The sequence below is a fragment of the Brienomyrus brachyistius genome, chromosome 2 (assembly GCF_023856365.1).
Source record: "Brienomyrus brachyistius isolate T26 chromosome 2, BBRACH_0.4, whole genome shotgun sequence".
Taxonomy (NCBI): domain Eukaryota; kingdom Metazoa; phylum Chordata; class Actinopteri; order Osteoglossiformes; family Mormyridae; genus Brienomyrus; species Brienomyrus brachyistius.
The window spans coordinates 39741631-39763179 of record NC_064534.1 but is presented as its reverse complement, the minus strand read 5'-3'; the positions used below and the strand labels follow the sequence as shown (position 1 = coordinate 39763179).

Below are 21549 nucleotides of genomic sequence, written 5' to 3'. Positions count from 1 at the left end.
TAGAAAACAAAGCGGTCAGTTGAAGAGGAATAATATCAGTACTTTCTTTAAAACTGTGTGTAAAAAGCTGTCTCTTTATCATTAACAATAAGTTGTAAAACGTGAATGGGGAGTGACAGTCTTCAAGTTTGTGAGAAGATCGCGCCCTGGTGGAATAAAGGCACGAACAGCTTACAGCACCTAGAATTACCAGGAAGTATTTAGAGTAAAACGGTGTGTAAAAGCTGCCTTTATGAATGAGAGAAAAATATATATATATATATAAAATAGTAAAATGGAAGGGGAGTGATAGATTTAAATTAATCGTGAAGTGGAGCGCCCCCTGTATAAAGTAAAAGTGAGAAAAGCTTACAGCACCTGGTATTCCCAGGAGGTCTCCCATCCAAGTACTAACCAGACCCTACCCTGCTTAGCTTCCGAGATCAGACAAGATCAGGCGTGTTCAGGGTGGTATGGCCATAAGCGAGAGATGCGACCAAAAACAGCCCTTTTGCATTACACGCCTCTATACATGCCAGTTGGTCCCATTGGATCCTACTCCTGGTTTTTTTTTTTTTTTTTTATCTGACTCACACTGCAGCCCCACCATCCAATCGGCAACGCCGGACCCACACCAAACATTCACCAAACTACTCAGCCGGCAGCCTACCACAATTATTCCATTCTTTCCGCATCCGCACACTTCCTTCTCTTTAACTCCTTTTCACTACCGCACAGGTTAATCGCCGCACGTCCCCCGCCAGCAAACATTACTCCTTTGCCTACCGCATGCAGGCTTCTCTTAACGACCCTCTATTATCAACTCCGCTAACAGCCACAAAATCTCCGCCGCACGAAGCCCACTGGTAGCTGCTGAATCACATGCTTCCCCAAAACGTCACGCTGTCAGAACACTGGGAGCTACACACACCAACAAGTCCATACTGCAGGCTGCAGCCAGAACAATTTTCTACATTCAAACATCGACGGCCTCTTCTCTCTAAAAATTCACCAGACCGCTTCTACCACCAGCAAAGAAGTTTCCATCCCTAATTCCTCTGTGATTCCCACTAACCTAAACATTAAGCTGGCATTGAAGGGTGTGAATTACCCCGGCCAATCTGTTCTTTTAAATACAGCTTTTAGCAAGTTTTGAAAGGAGAAGAGCAGAACTTGCTATGCCAATAATATCGAGTCTTCTGTGGCGAAGTGGTTTTTGCATAGAAAACAAAGCGGTCAGTTGAAGAGGAATAATATCAGTACTTTGTTTAAAACTGTGTGTAAAAAGCTGTCACTTTATCGTTAACAATAAGTTGTTAAACGTGAATGGGGAGTGACAGTCTTCAAGTTTGTGAGAAGATCGCGCCCTGGTGGAATAAAGGCACAAACAGCTTACAGTAGCTATAATTACCAGGCAGTATTTAGAGTAAAACGGTGTGTAAAAGCTGCCTTTATGAATGAGAGAAAAAAAAAATATATATATATAAAATAGTAAAATGGAAGGGGAGTGATAGATTTAAATTAATCGAGAAGTGGAGCGCCCCCTGTATAAAGTAAAAGTGAGAAAAGCTTACAGCACAGGGTAATCCCAGTAGGTCTTCCATCCAAGTACTAACCAGACTCTATCCTGCTTGGCTTCTGAGATCGGACGAGATCGGGCGTGTTCAGGGTGGTATGGCCATGAGCGCGAAAAACTACCAAAAACAGCCCTTTTGCATTACACGCCTCTATACATGCCAGTTAGTCCCATTGGATCCTACTCCTGTTTTTTTTTTTTTTTTTTATCTGACTCACACTGCAGCCCCACCATCCAATCGGAAGTGCCGGAACCACACCAAACATTCACCAAACTACTCAGCCGGCAGCCTACCACAATTATTCCATTCTTTCCGCATCCGCACACTTCCTTCTCTTTAACTCCTTTTCACTACCGCACAGGTTAATCGCCGCACGTCCCCCGCCAGCAAACATTACTCCTTTGCCTACCGCATGCAGGCTTCTCTTAACGACCCTCTATTATCAACTCCGCTAACAGCCACAAAATCTCAGCCGCACGAAGCCCACTGGTAGCTGCTGAATCACATGCTTCCCCAAAACGTCACGCTGTCAGAACACTGGGAGCTACACACACCAACAAGTCCATACTGCAGGCTGCAGCCAGAACAATTTTCTACATTCAAACATCGACGGCCTCTTCTCTCTAAAAATTCACCAGACCGCTTCTACCACCAGCAAAGAAGTTTCCATCCCTAATTCCTCTGTGATTCCCACTAACCTAAACATTAAGCTGGCATTGAAGGGTGTGAATTACCCCGGCCAATCTGTTCTTTTAAATACAGCTTTTAGCAAGTTTTGAAAGGAGAAGAGCAGAACTTGCTATGCCAATAATATCGAGTCTTCTGTGGCGAAGTGGTTTTTGCATAGAAAACAAAGCGGTCAGTTGAAGAGGAATAATATCAGTACTTTCTTTAAAACTGTGTGTAAAAAGCTGTCTCTTTATCATTAACAATAAGTTGTAAAACGTGAATGGGGAGTGACAGTCTTCAAGTTTGTGAGAAGATCGCGCCCTGGTGGAATAAAGGCACGAACAGCTTACAGCACCTAGAATTACCAGGAAGTATTTAGAGTAAAACGGTGTGTAAAAGCTGCCTTTATGAATGAGAGAAAAATATATATATATATATAAAATAGTAAAATGGAAGGGGAGTGATAGATTTAAATTAATCGTGAAGTGGAGCGCCCCCTGTATAAAGTAAAAGTGAGAAAAGCTTACAGCACCTGGTATTCCCAGGAGGTCTCCCATCCAAGTACTAACCAGACCCTACCCTGCTTAGCTTCCGAGATCAGACAAGATCAGGCGTGTTCAGGGTGGTATGGCCATAAGCGAGAGATGCGACCAAAAACAGCCCTTTTGCATTACACGCCTCTATACATGCCAGTTGGTCCCATTGGATCCTACTCCTGGTTTTTTTTTTTTTTTTTTATCTGACTCACACTGCAGCCCCACCATCCAATCGGCAACGCCGGACCCACACCAAACATTCACCAAACTACTCAGCCGGCAGCCTACCACAATTATTCCATTCTTTCCGCATCCGCACACTTCCTTCTCTTTAACTCCTTTTCACTACCGCACAGGTTAATCGCCGCACGTCCCCCGCCAGCAAACATTACTCCTTTGCCTACCGCATGCAGGCTTCTCTTAACGACCCTCTATTATCAACTCCGCTAACAGCCACAAAATCTCCGCCGCACGAAGCCCACTGGTAGCTGCTGAATCACATGCTTCCCCAAAACGTCACGCTGTCAGAACACTGGGAGCTACACACACCAACAAGTCCATACTGCAGGCTGCAGCCAGAACAATTTTCTACATTCAAACATCGACGGCCTCTTCTCTCTAAAAATTCACCAGACCGCTTCTACCACCAGCAAAGAAGTTTCCATCCCTAATTCCTCTGTGATTCCCACTAACCTAAACATTAAGCTGGCATTGAAGGGTGTGAATTACCCCGGCCAATCTGTTCTTTTAAATACAGCTTTTAGCAAGTTTTGAAAGGAGAAGAGCAGAACTTGCTATGCCAATAATATCGAGTCTTCTGTGGCGAAGTGGTTTTTGCATAGAAAACAAAGCGGTCAGTTGAAGAGGAATAATATCAGTACTTTGTTTAAAACTGTGTGTAAAAAGCTGTCACTTTATCGTTAACAATAAGTTGTTAAACGTGAATGGGGAGTGACAGTCTTCAAGTTTGTGAGAAGATCGCGCCCTGGTGGAATAAAGGCACAAACAGCTTACAGTAGCTATAATTACCAGGCAGTATTTAGAGTAAAACGGTGTGTAAAAGCTGCCTTTATGAATGAGAGAAAAAAAAAATATATATATATAAAATAGTAAAATGGAAGGGGAGTGATAGATTTAAATTAATCGAGAAGTGGAGCGCCCCCTGTATAAAGTAAAAGTGAGAAAAGCTTACAGCACAGGGTAATCCCAGTAGGTCTTCCATCCAAGTACTAACCAGACTCTATCCTGCTTGGCTTCTGAGATCGGACGAGATCGGGCGTGTTCAGGGTGGTATGGCCATGAGCGCGAAAAACTACCAAAAACAGCCCTTTTGCATTACACGCCTCTATACATGCCAGTTAGTCCCATTGGATCCTACTCCTGTTTTTTTTTTTTTTTTTTATCTGACTCACACTGCAGCCCCACCATCCAATCGGAAGTGCCGGAACCACACCAAACATTCACCAAACTACTCAGCCGGCAGCCTACCACAATTATTCCATTCTTTCCGCATCCGCACACTTCCTTCTCTTTAACTCCTTTTCACTACCGCACAGGTTAATCGCCGCACGTCCCCCGCCAGCAAACATTACTCCTTTGCCTACCGCATGCAGGCTTCTCTTAACGACCCTCTATTATCAACTCCGCTAACAGCCACAAAATCTCAGCCGCACGAAGCCCACTGGTAGCTGCTGAATCACATGCTTCCCCAAAACGTCACGCTGTCAGAACACTGGGAGCTACACACACCAACAAGTCCATACTGCAGGCTGCAGCCAGAACAATTTTCTACATTCAAACATCGACGGCCTCTTCTCTCTAAAAATTCACCAGACCGCTTCTACCACCAGCAAAGAAGTTTCCATCCCTAATTCCTCTGTGATTCCCACTAACCTAAACATTAAGCTGGCATTGAAGGGTGTGAATTACCCCGGCCAATCTGTTCTTTTAAATACAGCTTTTAGCAAGTTTTGAAAGGAGAAGAGCAGAACTTGCTATGCCAATAATATCGAGTCTTCCGTGGCGAAGTGGTTTTTGCATAGAAAACAAAGCGGTCAGTTGAAGAGGAATAATATCAGTACTTTGTTTAAAACTGTGTGTAAAAAGCTGTCTCTTTATCATTAACAATAAGTTGTAAAACGTGAATGGGGAGTGACAGTCTTCAAGTTTGTGAGAAGATCGCGCCCTGGTGGAATAAAGGCACAAACAGCTTACAGTAGCTATAATTACCAGGCAGTATTTAGAGTAAAACGGTGTGTAAAAGCTGCCTTTATGAATGAGAGAAAAAAAAAATATATATATATAAAATAGTAAAATGGAAGGGGAGTGATAGATTTAAATTAATCGAGAAGTGGAGCGCCCCCTGTATAAAGTAAAAGTGAGAAAAGCTTACAGCACAGGGTAATCCCAGTAGGTCTCCCATCCAAGTACTAACCAGACTCTATCCTGCTTGGCTTCTGAGATCAGACGAGATCGGGCGTGTTCAGGGTGGTATGGCCGTGAGCGCGAAAAACTACCAAAAACAGCCCTTTTGCATTACACGCCTCTATACATGCCAGTTAGTCCCATTGGATCCTACTCCTGTTTTTTTTTTTTTTTTATCTGACTCACACTGCAGCCCCACCATCCAATCGGAAGTGCCGGAACCACACCAAACATTCACCAAACTACTCAGCCGGCAGCCTACCACAATTATTCCATTCTTTCCGCATCCGCACACTTCCTTCTCTTTAACTCCTTTTCACTACCGCACAGGTTAATCGCCGCACGTCCCCCGCCGGCAAACATTACTCCTTTGCCTACCGCATGCAGGCTTCTCTTAATGACCTTCTGTTATCAACTCCGCTAACAGCCACAAAATCTCCGCCGCACGAAGCCCACTGGTAGCTGCTGAATCACATGCTTCCCCAAAACGTCGCGCTGTCAGAACACTGGGAGCTACACACACCAACAAGTCCATACTGCAGGCTGCAGCCAGAACAATTTTTTACATTCAAACATCGACGGCCTCTTCTCTCTAAAAATTCACCAGACCGCTTCTACCACCAGCAAAGAAGTTTCCATCCCTAATTCCTCTGTGATTCCCACTAACCTAAACATTAAGCTGGCATTGAAGGGTGTGAATTACCCCGGCCAATCTGTTCTTTTAAATACAGCTTTTAGCAAGTTTTGAAAGGAGAAGAGCAGAACTTGCTATGCCAATAATATCGAGTCTTCTGTGGCGAAGTGGTTTTTGCATAGAAAACAAAGCGGTCAGTTGAAGAGGAATAATATCAGTACTTTGTTTAAAACTGTGTGTAAAAAGCTGTCTCTTTATCATTAACAATAAGTTGTAAAACGTGAATGGGGAGTGACAGTCTTCAAGTTTGTGAGAAGATCGCGCCCTGGTGGAATAAAGGCACGAACAGCTTACAGCACCTAGAATTACCAGGAAGTATTTAGAGTAAAACGGTGTGTAAATGCTGCCTTTATGAATGAGAGAAAAAAAAAATATATATATATATATATATATATATATATATATATGTATATATATATATAAAATAGTAAAATGGAAGGGGAGTGATAGATTTAAATTAATCGTGAAGTGGAGCGCCCCCTGTATAAAGTAAAAGTGAGAAAAGCTTACAGCACCTGGTATTCCCAGGAGGTCTCCCATCCAAGTACTAACCAGACCCTACCCTGCTTGGCTTCCGAGATCGGATGAGATCGGGCGTGTTCAGGGTGGTATGGCCATAAGCGAGAGACGCTATCAAAAACAGCCCTTTTGCATTACACGCCTCTATACATGCCAGTTAGTCCCATTGGATCCTACTCCTGGTTTTTTTTTTTTTTTTATCTGACTCACACTGCAGCACCACCATCCAATCGGCAGCGCCGGACCCACACCAAACATTCACCAAACTACTCAGCCGGCAGCCTACCACAATTATTCCATTCTTTCCGCATCCGCACACTTCCTTCTTTTTAACTCCTTTACACTACCGCACAGGTTAATCGCCGCACGTCCCCCGCCGGCAAACATTACTCATTTGCCTACTGCATGCAGGCTTCTCTTAACGACCCTCTGTTATCAACTCCGCTAACAGCCACAAAATCTCCGCCGCACGAAGCCCACTGGTAGCTGTTGAATCACATGCTTCCCCAAAACGTCGCGCTGTCAGAACACTGGGAGCTACACACACCAACAAGTCCATACTGCAGGCTGCAGCCAGAACAATTTTCTACATTCAAACATCGACGGCCTCTTCTCTCTAAAAATTCACCAGACCGCTTCTACCACCAGCAAAGAAGTTTCCATCCCTAATTCCTCTGTGATTCCCACTAACCTAAACATTAAGCTGGCATTGAAGGGTGTGAATTACCCCGGCCAATCTGTTCTTTTAAATACAGTTTTTAGCAAGTTTTGAAAGGAGAAGAGCAGAACTTGCTATGCCAATAATATCGAGTCTTCTGTGGCGAAGTGGTTTTTGCATAGAAAACAAAGCGGTCAGTTGAAGAGGAATAATATCAGTACTTTGTTTAAAACTGTGTGTAAAAAGCTGTCTCTTTATCATTAACAATAAGTTGTAAAACGTGAATGGGGAGTGACAGTCTTCAAGTTTGTGAGAAGATCGCGCCCTGGTGGAATAAAGGCACGAACAGCTTACAGCACCTAGAATTACCAGGAAGTATTTAGAGTAAAACGGTGTGTAAAAGCTGCCTTTATGAATGAGAGAAAAAAGAAATATATAAAATAGTAAAATGGAAGGGGAGTGATAGATTTAAATTAATCGTGAGGTGGAGTGCCCCCTGTATAAAGTAAAAGTGAGAAAAGCTTACAGCACAGGGTAACCCCAGTAGGTCTCCCATCCAAGTACTAACCAGACTCTATCCTGCTTGGCTTCTGAGATCTGACGAGATCGGGCGTGTTCAGGGTGGTATGGCCATAAGCGAGAGCTGCGAACAAAAACAGCCCTTTTGCATTACACGCCTCTATACATGCCAGTTAGTCCCATTGGATCCTACTCCTGTTTTTTTTTTTTTTTATCTGACTCACACTGCAGCACCACCATCCAATCGGCAGCGCCGCACCCACACCAAACATTCACCAAACTACTCAGCCGGCAGCCTACCACAATTATTCCATTCTTTCCGCATCCGCACACTTCCTTCTCTTTAAGTCCTTTTCACTACCGAACAGGTTAATCGCCGCACGTCCCCCGCCGGCAAACATTACTCATTTGCCTACCGCATGCAGGCTTCTCTTAAAGACCCTCTGTTATCAACTCCGCTAACAGCCACAAAATCTCCGCCACACGAAGCCCACTGGTTGCTGTTGAATCACATGCTTCCCCAAAATGTCACGCTGTCAGAACACTGGGAGCTACACACGCCAACAAGTCCATACTGCAGGCTGCAGCCAGAACAATTTTCTACATTGAAACATCGACGGCCTCTTCTCTCTAAAAATTCACCAGACCGCTTCTGCCACCAGCAAAGAAGTTTCCATCCCTAATTCCTCTGTGATTCCCACTAACCTAAACATTAAGCTGGCATTGAAGGGTGTGAATTACCCCGGCCAATCTGTTCTTTTAAATACAGCTTTTAGCAAGTTTTGAAAGGAGAAGAGCAGAACTTGCTATGCCAATAATATCGAGTCTTCTGTGGCGAAGTGGTTTTTGCATAGAAAACAAAGCGGTCAGTTGAAGAGGAATAATATCAGTACTTTGTTTAAAACTGTGTGTAAAAAGCTGTCTCTTTATCATTAACAATAAGTTGTAAAACGTGAATGGGGAGTGACAGTCTTCAAGTTTGTGAGAAGATCGCGCCCTGGTGGAATAAAGGCACGAACAGCTTACAGCACCTAGAATTACCAGGAAGTATTTAGAGTAAAACGGTGTGTAAAAGCTGCCTTTATGAATGAGAGAAAAATATATAGATATATATAAAATAGTAAAATGTAAGGGGAGTGATAGATTTAAATTAATCGTGAAGTGGAGTGCCCCCTGTATAAAGTAAAAGTGAGAAAAGCTTACAGCACCAGGTATTCCCAGGAGGTCTCCCATCCAAGTACTAACCAGACCCTACCCTGCTTAGCTTCCGAGATCAGACGAGATCGGGCGTGTTCAGGGTGGTATGGCCGTATGCGAGAGATGCTACCAAAAACAGCCCTTTTGCATTATACGCCTCTATACATGCCAGTTAGTCCCATTGGATCCTACTAATGTTTTTTTTTTTTTTTTATCTGACTCACACTGCAGCCCCACCATCCAATCGGCAACGCCGGACCCACACCAAACATTCACCAAACTACTCAGCCGGCAGCCTACCACAATTATTCCATTCTTTCCGCATCCGCACACTTCCTTCTTTTTAACTCCTTTTCACTACCGCACAGGTTAATCGCCGCACGTCCCCCGCCGGCAAACATTACTCCTTTACCTACTGCATGCAGGCTTCTCTTAACGACCCTCTGTTATCAACTCCGCTAACAGCCACAAAATCTCCGCCGCACGAAGGCCACTGGTAGCTGCTGAATCACATGCTTCCCCAAAACGTCGCGCTGTCAGAACACTGGGAGCTACACACACCAACAAGTCCATACTGCAGGCTGCAGCCAGAACAATTTTTTACATTCAAACATCGACGGCCTCTTCTCTCTAAAAATTCACCAGACCGCTTCTACCACCAGCAAAGAAGTTTCCATCCCTAATTCCTCTGTGATTCCCACTAACCTAAACATTAAGCTGGCATTGAAGGGTGTGAATTACCCCGGCCAATCTGTTCTTTTAAATACAGCTTTTAGCAAGTTTTGAAAGGAGAAGAGCAGAACTTGCTATGCCAATAATATCGAGTCTTCTGTGGCGAAGTGGTTTTTGCATAGAAAACAAAGCGGTCAGTTGAAGAGGAATAATATCAGTACTTTGTTTAAAACTGTGTGTAAAAAGCTGTCTCTTTATCATTAACAATAAGTTGTAAAACGTGAATGGGGAGTGACAGTTTTCAAGTTTGTGAGAAGATCGCGCCCTGGTGGAATAAAGGCACGAACAGCTTACAGCACCTAGAATTACCAGGAAGTATTTAGAGTAAAACGGTGTGTAAAAGCTGCCTTTATGAATGAGAGAAAAATATATATATATATATTAAATAGTAAAATGGAAGGGGAGTGATAGATTTAAATTAAACGTGAAGTGGAGCGCCCCCTGTATAAAGTAAAAGTGAGAAAAGCTTACAGCACCTGGTATTCCCAGGAGGTCTCCCATCCAAGTACTAACCAGACCCTACCCTGCTTGGCTTCCGAGATCAGACGAGATCGGGCGTGTTCAGGTTGGTATGGCCGTAAGCGAGGGATGCTACCAAAAACAGCCCTTTTGCATTACACGCCTCTATACATGCCAGTTGGTCCCATTGGATCCTACTAATGTTTTTTTTTTTTTTTATCTGACTCACACTGCAGCCCCACCATCCAATCGGCAACGCCGGACCCACACCAAACATTCACCAAACTACTCAGCCGGCAGCCTACCACAATTATTCCATTCTTTCCGCATCCGCACACTTCCTTCTTTTTAACTCCTTTTCACTACCGCACAGGTTAATCGCCGCACGTCCCCCGCCGGCAAACATTACTCCTTTGCCTACTGCATGCAGGCTTCTCTTAACGACCCTCTGTTATCAACTCCGCTAACAGCCACAAAATCTCCGCCGCACGAAGGCCACTGGTAGCTGCTGAATCACATGCTTCCCCAAAACGTCGCGCTGTCAGAACACTGGGAGCTACACACACCAACAAGTCCATACTGCAGGCTGCAGCCAGAACAATTTTTTACATTCAAACATCGACGGCCTCTTCTCTCTAAAAATTCACCAGACCGCTTCTACCACCAGCAAAGAAGTTTCCATCCCTAATTCCTCTGTGATTCCCACTAACCTAAACATTAAGCTGGCATTGAAGGGTGTGAATTACCCCGGCCAATCTGTTCTTTTAAATACAGCTTTTAGCAAGTTTTGAAAGGAGAAGAGCAGAACTTGCTATGCCAATAATATCGAGTCTTCTGTGGCGAAGTGGTTTTTGCATAGAAAACAAAGCGGTCAGTTGAAGAGGAATAATATCAGTACTTTGTTTAAAACTGTGTGTAAAAAGCTGTCTCTTTATCATTAACAATAAGTTGTAAAACGTGAATGGGGAGTGACAGTTTTCAAGTTTGTGAGAAGATCGCGCCCTGGTGGAATAAAGGCACGAACAGCTTACAGCAGAGAGAGATGCAATACCGCTTTCGTCAAAATGACAGGTCGGGTCAAAGGTCACGTTCAAAAGTTCAGTGGGCGGAGCTTATGTTTTGGTGGGTTGAGCTTGGTTGTGTAACTGACGCAATAGCATGTGGATTTAATTATTTATTTAAATATTTTTTTTGTCTTCTTCCCCGGGGGTTGGTTGTGTAACTGCTGCAATGGTATTTGTATTTAATTATTTATTTATTATTTTAAATGATTGTGGCTTAGGGGGCCTGGGTTGGTTGTGTTAGTGCTGCAATGGTATTTGGATTTAATTATTTATTATTTTAAATGCTTATTTTAAATGTTTATTATTTTAAAATGATATTGAGGAGAGTGCTTATGAGTGTGTATTATTTTAAAAATGATATTGATGAGAGTGCTTATGAGCGTGTGTTATTTGAATAAGTTATTATTATTATTATTTTGTGGTGCGCGGGCGGGAGTGAGCGTGGCTGGGTTACCTGATGGAGCGCGAGCGTACGGTGTGCGGTAGCGTGGTAAGGTCCCCGGGCTTCGGAGAATCAGCAAAGGACTTATTCACATACTGGTGCGGTAGCGCGGAAAGGTCCGCACGGCTTTGGATAATCCTCGGAGAGAGCGATGCGGGAGAGCTGAGAGGCGTGCTGCTGCGCGAGTCTGAGAGAAACTGTGAGAGACTGTGGGATAAAATGGTAAAGTTGGAGCAAAGAATGAGAGGAGGAGGTGCAGGGTCTATCGTCCAATAAAAACGCTCGGCGCTAGTTTTGACCGTGTGTTTTTTCCTCACGCGAGCGTTTGTATCACATCGGCGTATGGCGCCAATTTGTAAAGGTCATAAGTCGAGACATACATCGAGTCTGTCAATTTGTCCGCCAGTAAATTCTGCAGGGCCGTGCCACCTGGCCATCGAGGCGCCCCCCTACCCGGCCACGCGGGCCATACATCGAGTCTGACACTTTTGCCCTCCAGTAAATTCTGTTTAAAGTTTTGTTTTCACATACGTCCCAAATTACAGATAATTTTCTTACACAGGCACGAGTAGCATCATCAAGGCCGTACCACCTGGTCATACATCAAGTCTGACAATTTCCCCGCCAGTAAATTCTGTTTATAGTTTTGTTTGTCATACATGACCGTGCAGATATGGGGTGACAGAGACAATTAAATTGTATTACGTCGAGCGGGGGGCCTTTTCCTCCTCCTAGAGGCATCATCTTCATCCGTACCACGCCCCCACGAGCAGGCCGTGTAGAATATAGGGAGCTTCGCGCTGCAGGGCCAACTCTATCTTTTCAAAAAATACAGACATGTCTGGGACTTCCGAAATGAAAGATTCAACCTCACCTTCTAAGACTCAACAGGAGCAGGAGGCCATTATGCAGCCTCCGGGGGCTCCCAGGAAGATTCATACGGCACGTAGACGGGTACCTATGATGCGACCGTCGGAAGACCCGAGGGCTATCTGGGAGCTGCCCAACGGGAATAAACTGGTCTGCCTCTTTGACAACGTTGCGGAGGAACTGCGCGTCTTTCAGGTCACCGGAGACGGCCCAGACCCCCCGAAAGACGACCCGTATCTGGTGACTTTTTCCGAAACGGAATGGGGAAACTTGAAGACTGTCGTTACCCCGATGATGGAGGAGAGCACCGACCCCGACCTTGAGGTCGAGACTGGAAGAATGGAGATGCACTATAGAGATGCTCGTAAACAGCGTACCACCATTATGAAGTGGGACGTGACCGGGGAGCTGGACAAGAGAATGGTGAATATATGGCAGTGGCCTAAATACGACTGTTTTGGCCTGAGAATACCGTTTGTGATTTGGATGCAGATGATTCAAGAAAAGTCTGGTTACTACCAAGCGATGTTTAAGGAGAGTCGGGGGCGTAAGCAGATGCAAGAGATGACAAAACCTACGCCGTAAGGACCCCCCTCACCCCCTCACCCGCCGTCGCTATATAAAGTGGACTCTGTTACAACCCCTTTTCACAAACATCATGGCAGCAGCAGCAGCAAATTATAGCGACGGTGAAAGCGGGGACAATGAGGCTCCAGCAGCAACCTTGACCTCTGATCCCGGGGAGCTCCTTCCAACCCCCCCCATCATCACCGGCCTCTGATCCTGGAGAGGACCCTCCGACGCCTGAGATCTGCACGCTTCTCTCCAGACCGGCTCTCTGCCGTGGGATGCTGACTTGTATTAAGGCTATGATAGTGGGCCTTTTAACCTCAGTCATCAGGAAGCATCAAGAGAGAAACTGCTTCGGCTGCGAGGTGGATCACCCCAGTCAGAGACAACACCCTTGTTTGTTTCCCCCAGGTAGAAATTACTTTTACATACACTTTGACTCTGTGTTGCGTGACCTCTGGACCGATCGGCTGACACCCGCCTTGACCCACGTTCTATCGACCCTGGGCATCCGAGCGGCCGCCGGCAGGTTGGAGGGGGCAGTGGAAGCTATCCTGTACGATCTGCGTGAGGCCCGCAACGGCATGGTGGAAATCACTCGACTGGAACAAGATCTGTTTGAACAGAACCCAGCGTTTAAGCAGATCCTGGAAGAAGAATTTCTGACTCGTTGGGAGGCCCGAGACTAAAACAAAAAGCATCTTGTGATGGGGAACGGTATCAGCAGACCCTTACGGCGGTTTATGTTAAATGTTTTTTTAGAAAAAGTTAGTCCACTATTGTTGCGTGCTATTGATAAAAGCGATTGTCGGGATGATTATGCTTGTTGCTGCTTTCATAGAGTGTTATTTGAGATTTCTCAAGTCGGAGAAAATTATCAGCGGGGGATGGATTTACTTACTCAACTGATGTCAGAGGGAGAAAGACATTCCCCCGAAAGTCTCATACGCGCTTGTCTATCTTGTATTCCTGACAATGAATTTGACTGTAATCACATTTTTGTATTTTACGCTTTAATAGTAGATGTAGTCACCTCTAAATTTCATGATAAGCAGCCTATCGATGTTAATCAGATGCTTTCTACTCTACATACATGTATCGTTGAAAAAGCCACTATATCCACTTTACTGCATGTGACATCGCTAATCTACCTCAACAACTGTCACGGCTGTAACTAAATGTATACCTGCATTTTGAAAATGTAACCTTCACAAATTGTATACCAGCTTTTTTTTAAAATATATATATATATCTTTCACTAATTTCAAAAATAAAAAAAAATTAAAACTTGAATACCGTTGTAATAGTCTTTGTAAATAACGAGTAAAAATGCTGAGCAGGGTGGCCGAGTGGTTAAGGCGTTGGACTTAAGATCCAATGGACGTATGTCCGCGTGGGTTTGATCCCCACCCCAGCTAAACTCTTTTGTAAAACAATAATAATTAAAAAACAAACTACACAATATGGGTTAAATGTAGAAAAAACACACAAAAATTTCACTGATGTTCACTCAGTCTCCTAACAACCCCCATCCACAGTCAGCTATAAAACGCCGCACCCCGCTCTCCCCCCACTCAGTGTGTGAAAAGCATGTCTGTTGCCAAGACTACAGCTCGCGTCTTGAGCAGTTCGTACTATGACCCCAGCCAACCGGGGTCATACGGAGGTGTCTCCAGACTGCAGAGAGCCGTGCAGCAAGATACGGGGAAAAAAGTGGCTGCTGATGACATCAGAGACTGGCTGTCTATGCAAGACAGTTATACTTTACATAAACCGGTTAAAAAGAATTTCCCCAGGAACAGAGTGTTTGTTCCGAGAGCCATGTATCAGTGGCAGGCCGATTTATGCGACATGCAAGGGCTGGCCACGTACAACGACGGGTTAAAATACCTCCTTACTGTGATTGATGTTTTTTCTAAAAAAGCCTATGCTCGCGCGTTAAGAAACAAGACTGGGGCGGCTGTAACCCAGGCCTTTGATTCTATTTTAACCGAGGGGGGCGTCCCCCTCAAGCTACAGACGGATGCCGGTAAGGAGTTTTTAAATGGGACTTTTCAGAAACTTTTAAAAACTCATAAAATCACCCATTTCACTACGGCTAGTGAACTTAAAGCTTCCATCGTAGAGAGATTTAATCGAACGTTAAAAGAGAGGATGTACAGGTACTTTACGGCTAAAAACACCCGGCGATATGTGGACGTGTTGGACGATCTAATAAAGGGGTACAACCAGTCATTTCACAGCGCTATTAAAATGAAACCTGCCGAGGTCAGGCCCGATAATGCTCATCTAGTATTTGATAATCTATACGGTCCCCTGAAGAAAAAAAGCACACGGCCACGTTTTAAGTTTAACATAGGGGACACTGTGAGAGTCTCCAAGCACAGTCAGATATTTGACAAAAAGTACGAGCAGACATTTACGGACGAGTACTTTGTCATATGCGAACGTGTACCCAGATCCCCACCGGTATATAAATTGAGGGACGTGAGCGGTGAAATACTCGAGGGAACATTCTATGAAGCGGAGCTGCAGAAAGTCAAAATATCTCCGAGACGCGCGTTCAAGGTCGAGAAGGTTATAGGCTCAAAGACCGACAGAAAGGGGAAAAAGTGGATTTTAGTACATTGGCAGGGTTGGCCCTCGAGGTTCGATTCGTGGATACCGCGGTCGGACTTGATACAGGTTTAATTTTTTAAAAAAGAGAAAAAAAAGAAAAAAAAGAAAATGGACGCCCGCCCCTCTTTTTACCTCACGCTACCGTCAAACTCTTGTCTCTCCATCTTCCCCGATAACCAGAGTTCGGATTACACCGTGATGCTCTCGCGACCTATAGAGCTACGGGGGCCTTACGAAGTAGCTCTGGCTGAAATCATGTATTGTTACACGTGGCGAAATGTTACACACCCGGATAATACTTTTGAATTGCGGGATACGGAGGCGGAGGCAAAGAGAGAGGCCGATCCTTTAGTGGACCTACCTTACCTTTTTCCTCGGAAAATTAAAGTGGGCTATTATGAATCTCTGAAACAGATTGTGACAGAAATCAACGCTACGTTAAAAAAATTAGGTACCGAAGTTTCCTTCTCATACAGCGAGATTACACGAAGGGTTAATATGACGGGAAACCATAAATACAAGATCCAATTTAAACCTACTCTGGCCTACATGCTGGGCTTTGAGCCGGGTCAGTGGTATAACCTAGGAGGAGGTAGCGGGTCGACCTCACCCTACCCGGGCGACATTCACGCGGGATTCTACAATATGTACGTCTACTGTAACATCGTGGAACCGCAGCACGTGGGGGAATTTGTAGTCCCGCTCCTCAGAACCGTTAAAATAGACGGTGCGTTCGGCGACGTAGTCACTTTGCCGTTCCACAAGCTGCAGTACGTACCGGTGAACAAGCAGAGCCTACAGAATTTGCATATCGAGATAAAGAACGATCAGAATACTCTGATTAATTTCTCCTACGGAAAAACGATCGTCAAGCTACACTTTCGCCCCGTTTAAAAAAAAAAGAAAACAATGGCTTACCACAATCCACAGAGATTTATTACGTATTACACCAGTCAGGCGGGACATGGGCTCCCCGGTTTTGCGGGGAGCCCCGTGATGTACGGGCGTGGGTTGGGGTCCATGCTCAGTAGGGCTTTTAGATTCGTTTTACCCTTTCTTAAGCGTGGGGTCGATATAGCGAAACCTCATTTGAAATCGGCGGTCAAAGGAATAGGATCGGATCTAGTCAGCTCTGTAGTCAGCGGCCGTTTTACAAACACAGGTGACCCCAAGCAGGAAGGGTCGGGTCTGCTGTTCCTCTCTCGGAGGGGGAGTAGAAAGAGACCCCAAGCACCTCTAGCCCTGCTGCAAGGTCATAAAAAAAAAAAGAAAAAAAAATCTGGCAGAGGCGTCAGGATTCCCAAGTCTCCATCCGCCAAGAGAAACAGGAAACCCCCCGGGGACATATTTTAAGAGAGAGAAAACGCAGCGTAAACAAGAATGGCTCTAGCTCACCGGCTCTCGGCTGAATGTACCAAATCTGAATTGGACCTGTTTGCGGCCCCTATGACGCAATTATCCATAGATCAGACCAATTATGTAGAAATCAACCCATTAAATTCCATTACCGATCAGGATGTTTTGGATTTCCTAATACCGGGGTCGGGCAATTTCTATGTGGACCTCAACTCTACACTGCTATATCTAAGGCTCAAGATCGTTAGGGCCGATGGAGCCCCCCTGCTTGACGCCGACCCCTGCGGTATTATACAGTACCCGCTAAACGGCATATTCTCCCAGCTGGATGTGAGTCTGAACGACGTCCTGATCAGTTCTTCGTCGGCCACGCACCCCTATAGGTCAGTCATAGAGACCCTGCTCAATTTTTCTATGGATACGCTAGAGAGTCAGTTTTCGGCAGGGCTCTGGTACAAAGACGTCGGGGGCGACTTGGATAGCGTGGACGTCTCAGCGCAGGGCCCCAACGTGGGGTTACAGAAGCGAGCCGCCTTCTGTAGAAACTCTCAGGAGTTTTCTCTGATGGGTCCTATACACGCCGATATTTTTTTCAGCGAACGAATGCTGTTAAACAACGTGGATATACGCTTAAAGTTTGTAAAGGCTAAAAGCGACTTTAGTCTCATGTGTAGAAATGACACCGATTACGAGCTGAAAATACTGAGGGCCAGCCTGTTTGTGAAAAAAGTGGAGGTCTCCCCGGCGGTGTCACTGGGTCACTCGGCCGCTCTCATGAAAGCAAACGCCCTGTACCCTATAAGCAGGGTAGTCGTTAAAAATTATACGCTGCCCGCACAATCGCGGGTTTGCCCGCAGGACAACCTCTTCCTGGGCAACTTACCGCGCTACATCGTTTTGGGGATCGTGGACCACGCCGCGTTCGTGGGCACGCGAAACAGAAACCCGTTCAGGTTTCAGCATTGTGACCTGGAATTTCTGAGCCTCTCAGTCAACGGGCGACACATACCCAGCAAACCGTTCCAGCCTGATTTTAGAGCGAGGCAGTCGGTCAGAGAGTTTTACAACCTTTTCCTGGCTACAAACAGGCATTTAAAGGATTCGCCCTTATGCATCAACCGCGAGGATTTTGAAAACGGATACTCGCTATTTGCTCTCAATCTCTCCCGAGACGACGAGCTGGACGGCGGTGCCCTGTCACCCGCCATCAGCGGCACGTGCCGTCTGGATTTAAGGTTCAGAGCCCCACTACCTCGAACCATGAGTCTCATCGTCTACGCCTGCTTCGACAGCGTGATTGAAATAAACGCCAAGAGACAGGTTCTGGTGGACTTTTAATCATCATCATCATCATGAACACTCACCAGCTGGAATGCGTTTTACGGCCCCTGCTGGGGGATGCTTTTGGAGGCGTGTGGCCTAGCGATTTATTACCCACCCGCATAGAGACCAGGCCCGCTTTTCTGGTCGCAAACACGCATGACCAGAATAGAGAGGGTGAACACTGGATCGGGATAATTTTGGAGCCCCAAGAGGGTAAAGCCTCCTTCTTTGATTCTTACGGTTATCCCCCCGATTCCCCTTACTACCCAAAGAGTTTTATGAGCTTCTTGGGGAGGCACGCTACCGAAATAAGGTATAATACGCGTCAAGTTCAACATGACTTTTCTTCCGCGTGCGGGGCCCACGTCGCCTTTTTCCTCTACCGGCGCTTCAAGGGACTTTCATTTCAAGAGACTATGATGTTGTACTCTGACGACTTGAGGAAAAACGACGCTCTAGTATCCGAGTTTATCAAGAAATATCACAAGTGTATTAGCCGTGTTAATGCCGATAAACTTTCAAAGCCGCAAAATGTATGTTCGTTAAAACTATTTAAAGATTGTTATGCTTGTTAGATTCATGTTGGGGAAAAAATAAAAACGTGACACCCTTTATTCAATAAATTTTACATTTTATTAACCGACGCGTTACAGGCGTTTTAATTCTTTTTCACACACGTATATAAAACACTTAATCGTTGTAATCTATCCACGGAGCATAAGGAGTACCCTTTAAAGGCCATAAACGATATTCTGGGGAGGAATCGCGCGCTGTGTGAGGGGTTCCCTCAAGCGGTGGTGGTGAGTCGTCAACAATACGTTTTCTACGTCTCCCGAGGTTCTGTTTCACAGGAGGGGAGGAGGGAGGCGGGGGATCCCTTCCGCCGTAATCTTTAAGATGACTTAGGGCTTTCCTGGCTTGGATGTTACCCACGCTCGTGAGGGGGATGTTTAATTCTGATATCACGTTTAAAAAGGGTTCCCAGCCTTTAGGATATCCGCCGGCGTGGGATTTAGGCTGCGATAAAGTTTTCATCAAATCTAAAATATGGGAACCTTTAATGGGTCTATCTCTGATGATGAGTTCACCCGACTGGGTCCAACGTACCGCCCCGTCGGAATCGAGCAGTTTATGCAAGATGTACCCCACGTTCTTTCTAGCCCTAGGCGCCACTTGCTGGGTAACTTCCTGTACAGATTTGTCCCCAGTCGCGCCGCCGCCGTCAGGCTGTCTCCCCTCCTCCTCCTCGCCCGTTTTTTCTTTCCGCTCTGTAAGGACAATTTCTCGCCCCTGATTTTCCTCTTTTCGGGCTAGATTCAGATACCTCTGTAGCAATTGGTTGTATCTCTTCACTTTTTCATCCAGATGCATAGCCGGCTGATTTATTAAACCCTGCATCTGGTGTTCGAGTTCACCCAGGGCCGATTCCCCGATGGTATGCGGGGTCGCCCTCTGGGTCAGCGTACGCAGTTGCTGGGGGCTGAGCATAAACATTTTCTTGACTTGGCTCATGTTGCTGGAAAAGGCTAGTTAGCCGTCTTACCGGCAAACAGGCTTGTAACGAATGGCAGAGCCACTGATAAGAGCGGTAATAAGAATCCTCCTTTTTGAAGAATTGCCACGCGTTTCCTAGCGACGCTGTTTTTCTTACATGCGAAAAGTTTAATCAATCTTTTCTGTTTCTTGAGTTTGGTAAATTGAGCTACGGTTAAAGGTATGCGACCTCTTATGAGATTGAGACAGATTTCGGAGAGAGCCAAAATTATGTCGTTAGATGGGTCAGCCGTAAGAATCTTTTTACGTTTCACCCCCCTCGTCCTCTGTAAAACTTTAAGGGTCGGCAGGTGTTTCCTGAGATGTTCGGACATAGCTTAGTAGTGATAAATCAATGGCTCGCCGGTAGAAAGACGATGGGTAACGACCCCGGTAATAATCCGGTCCTGAGTCGGAACTCTTCTGGGCACGTGGCTCTCAAATCGACCAATAAATAGCCGTGCGCGGGCCCTGTGGCCTCATGGTAGGCATCTAGAAAAAACTTTTTCTGCCAAGGAAACATTTGCTGAGCTAAAACTTTGATTTGCATTCTGTCTCGCACATTCTTAAACAGACAATAATAAGTCGTATTTAGGGCTATAGTCCTGCTGTACTTGCCCTGGTGAAATACGTTCTGCACCAGGTAGATGACCGAGATTTGACGGTGATGTCTGAACCTCGTGAAAGCTTCTGCCACGAGTTTGTTTTCGGACGCGCTGTCCATCAAATCATCGATGATTATCAAGGAGCCTGAGGGGAAGCGCTCCTCGTCCTCCCAGCTTTTGGGAAGCCCTTGTATAAATTCAATTTCGCTGATCCGATCGCGTAGTTCATCATAAAGCGGCTGATGGGAAGCGAAACACCACACAATTTTTTTAACGGGGCCCCCTATGAAACAGTGACTCTGATTTAAAAGCATTTCTTTAGTGAAATAGGTTTTCCCCGAAGAACTTGCCCCTGCGATTATAGCCGTAAACGGGAGTTCTAAACGGTGATCAAAGTCGACCTCTCTCACGCCGCTACCCATCATTTTGCAAAAAAAAAAAAAACACACTGACGAAACGGTAAATACTGCCCTAATCTTTTAAATCTTTCCGAGGACACACACACACACACACACACACACATACTGGTTTCCATGTTGTATGGGGACCAGCTTTTTGATCATCACTTGCGGGGACCACCCTTTCTACAGGTTCTAGAAATAAGAAAAAAATCAGGCATACTAACCATAGCTTTGTTAGCTTATACACGACTTCAAATATCTGAATTGATGAAGTAATGTTTTGACCAAACTCTATGGGGACTTATGAAAAATCTGGTGAATATCACTAATGGGGACCTCGTTTACATAGTATTTGCATTATTCACACAAATTCCAATATATTTAGTGGGGACCTGATTTGCATAATTCACACAAATTCCTCCTTGATTAGTGGGGACATTGCAACTATAATTGTTACTAATTGATGAGCACCTATATGAAGGCAATCCTCAGATAAATTATTATATTATATATGCATATGCATTCAACACACATCACAATGTTTTTCTCCTTTCACTCTACAGTCTATTGTTATATGTTTCCAGCCATGTATTTTATACATACTGAAATTAAACGCCAAATGTTTGTGGTAAGTAAACCGTGTTCCTCCAACACATCAGCATAGACAAAGTTTTCCTCAGTCTCGTGTAACCCTGAAGTTTCCTCTGAGTGATTAATCATATTAAATAACTGTCCAAAATAATAGTTAAGACATTTAGTTATGACTGAAAACCTAGGGTTGTTAAGAATATCAGTGTGATTGA

The 21549-nt window shown here is 45.1% G+C and overlaps 6 non-coding genes and 4 pseudogenes across 6 annotated transcripts; 1 reads left to right on the top strand and 9 right to left on the bottom strand.

Annotated features, from left to right (window-relative positions):
* Window positions 1-345: 345 nt before the first annotated feature.
* On the bottom strand, window positions 346-464 carry LOC125735393 (5S ribosomal RNA). The gene has a single exon (XR_007394689.1). It is a non-coding gene; the product is annotated as a 5S ribosomal RNA (ribosomal RNA).
* A 1082-nt stretch (window positions 465-1546) lies between these two features.
* Window positions 1547-1665, bottom strand: LOC125732260 (5S ribosomal RNA; annotated as a pseudogene).
* A 1080-nt stretch (window positions 1666-2745) lies between these two features.
* Window positions 2746-2864, bottom strand: LOC125735392 (5S ribosomal RNA). Its single transcript, XR_007394688.1, has one exon. It is a non-coding gene; the product is annotated as a 5S ribosomal RNA (ribosomal RNA).
* Window positions 2865-3946: 1082 nt separating this feature from the next.
* Window positions 3947-4065, bottom strand: LOC125732258 (5S ribosomal RNA; annotated as a pseudogene).
* Window positions 4066-5146: 1081 nt separating this feature from the next.
* Window positions 5147-5265, bottom strand: LOC125732164 (5S ribosomal RNA; annotated as a pseudogene).
* Window positions 5266-6382: 1117 nt separating this feature from the next.
* On the bottom strand, window positions 6383-6501 carry LOC125732650 (5S ribosomal RNA). The gene has a single exon (XR_007392024.1). It is a non-coding gene; the product is annotated as a 5S ribosomal RNA (ribosomal RNA).
* A 1074-nt stretch (window positions 6502-7575) lies between these two features.
* On the bottom strand, window positions 7576-7694 carry LOC125732232 (5S ribosomal RNA; annotated as a pseudogene).
* A 1077-nt stretch (window positions 7695-8771) lies between these two features.
* LOC125733392 (5S ribosomal RNA) lies at window positions 8772-8890 on the bottom strand. The gene has a single exon (XR_007392739.1). It is a non-coding gene; the product is annotated as a 5S ribosomal RNA (ribosomal RNA).
* Window positions 8891-9968: 1078 nt separating this feature from the next.
* LOC125734761 (5S ribosomal RNA) lies at window positions 9969-10087 on the bottom strand. Its single transcript, XR_007394064.1, has one exon. It is a non-coding gene; the product is annotated as a 5S ribosomal RNA (ribosomal RNA).
* Window positions 10088-14244: 4157 nt separating this feature from the next.
* Window positions 14245-14327, top strand: trnal-uaa (transfer RNA leucine (anticodon UAA)). Its single transcript has one exon. It is a non-coding gene; the product is annotated as a tRNA-Leu (tRNA).
* The last annotated feature ends 7222 nt before the right edge of the window (window positions 14328-21549 follow it).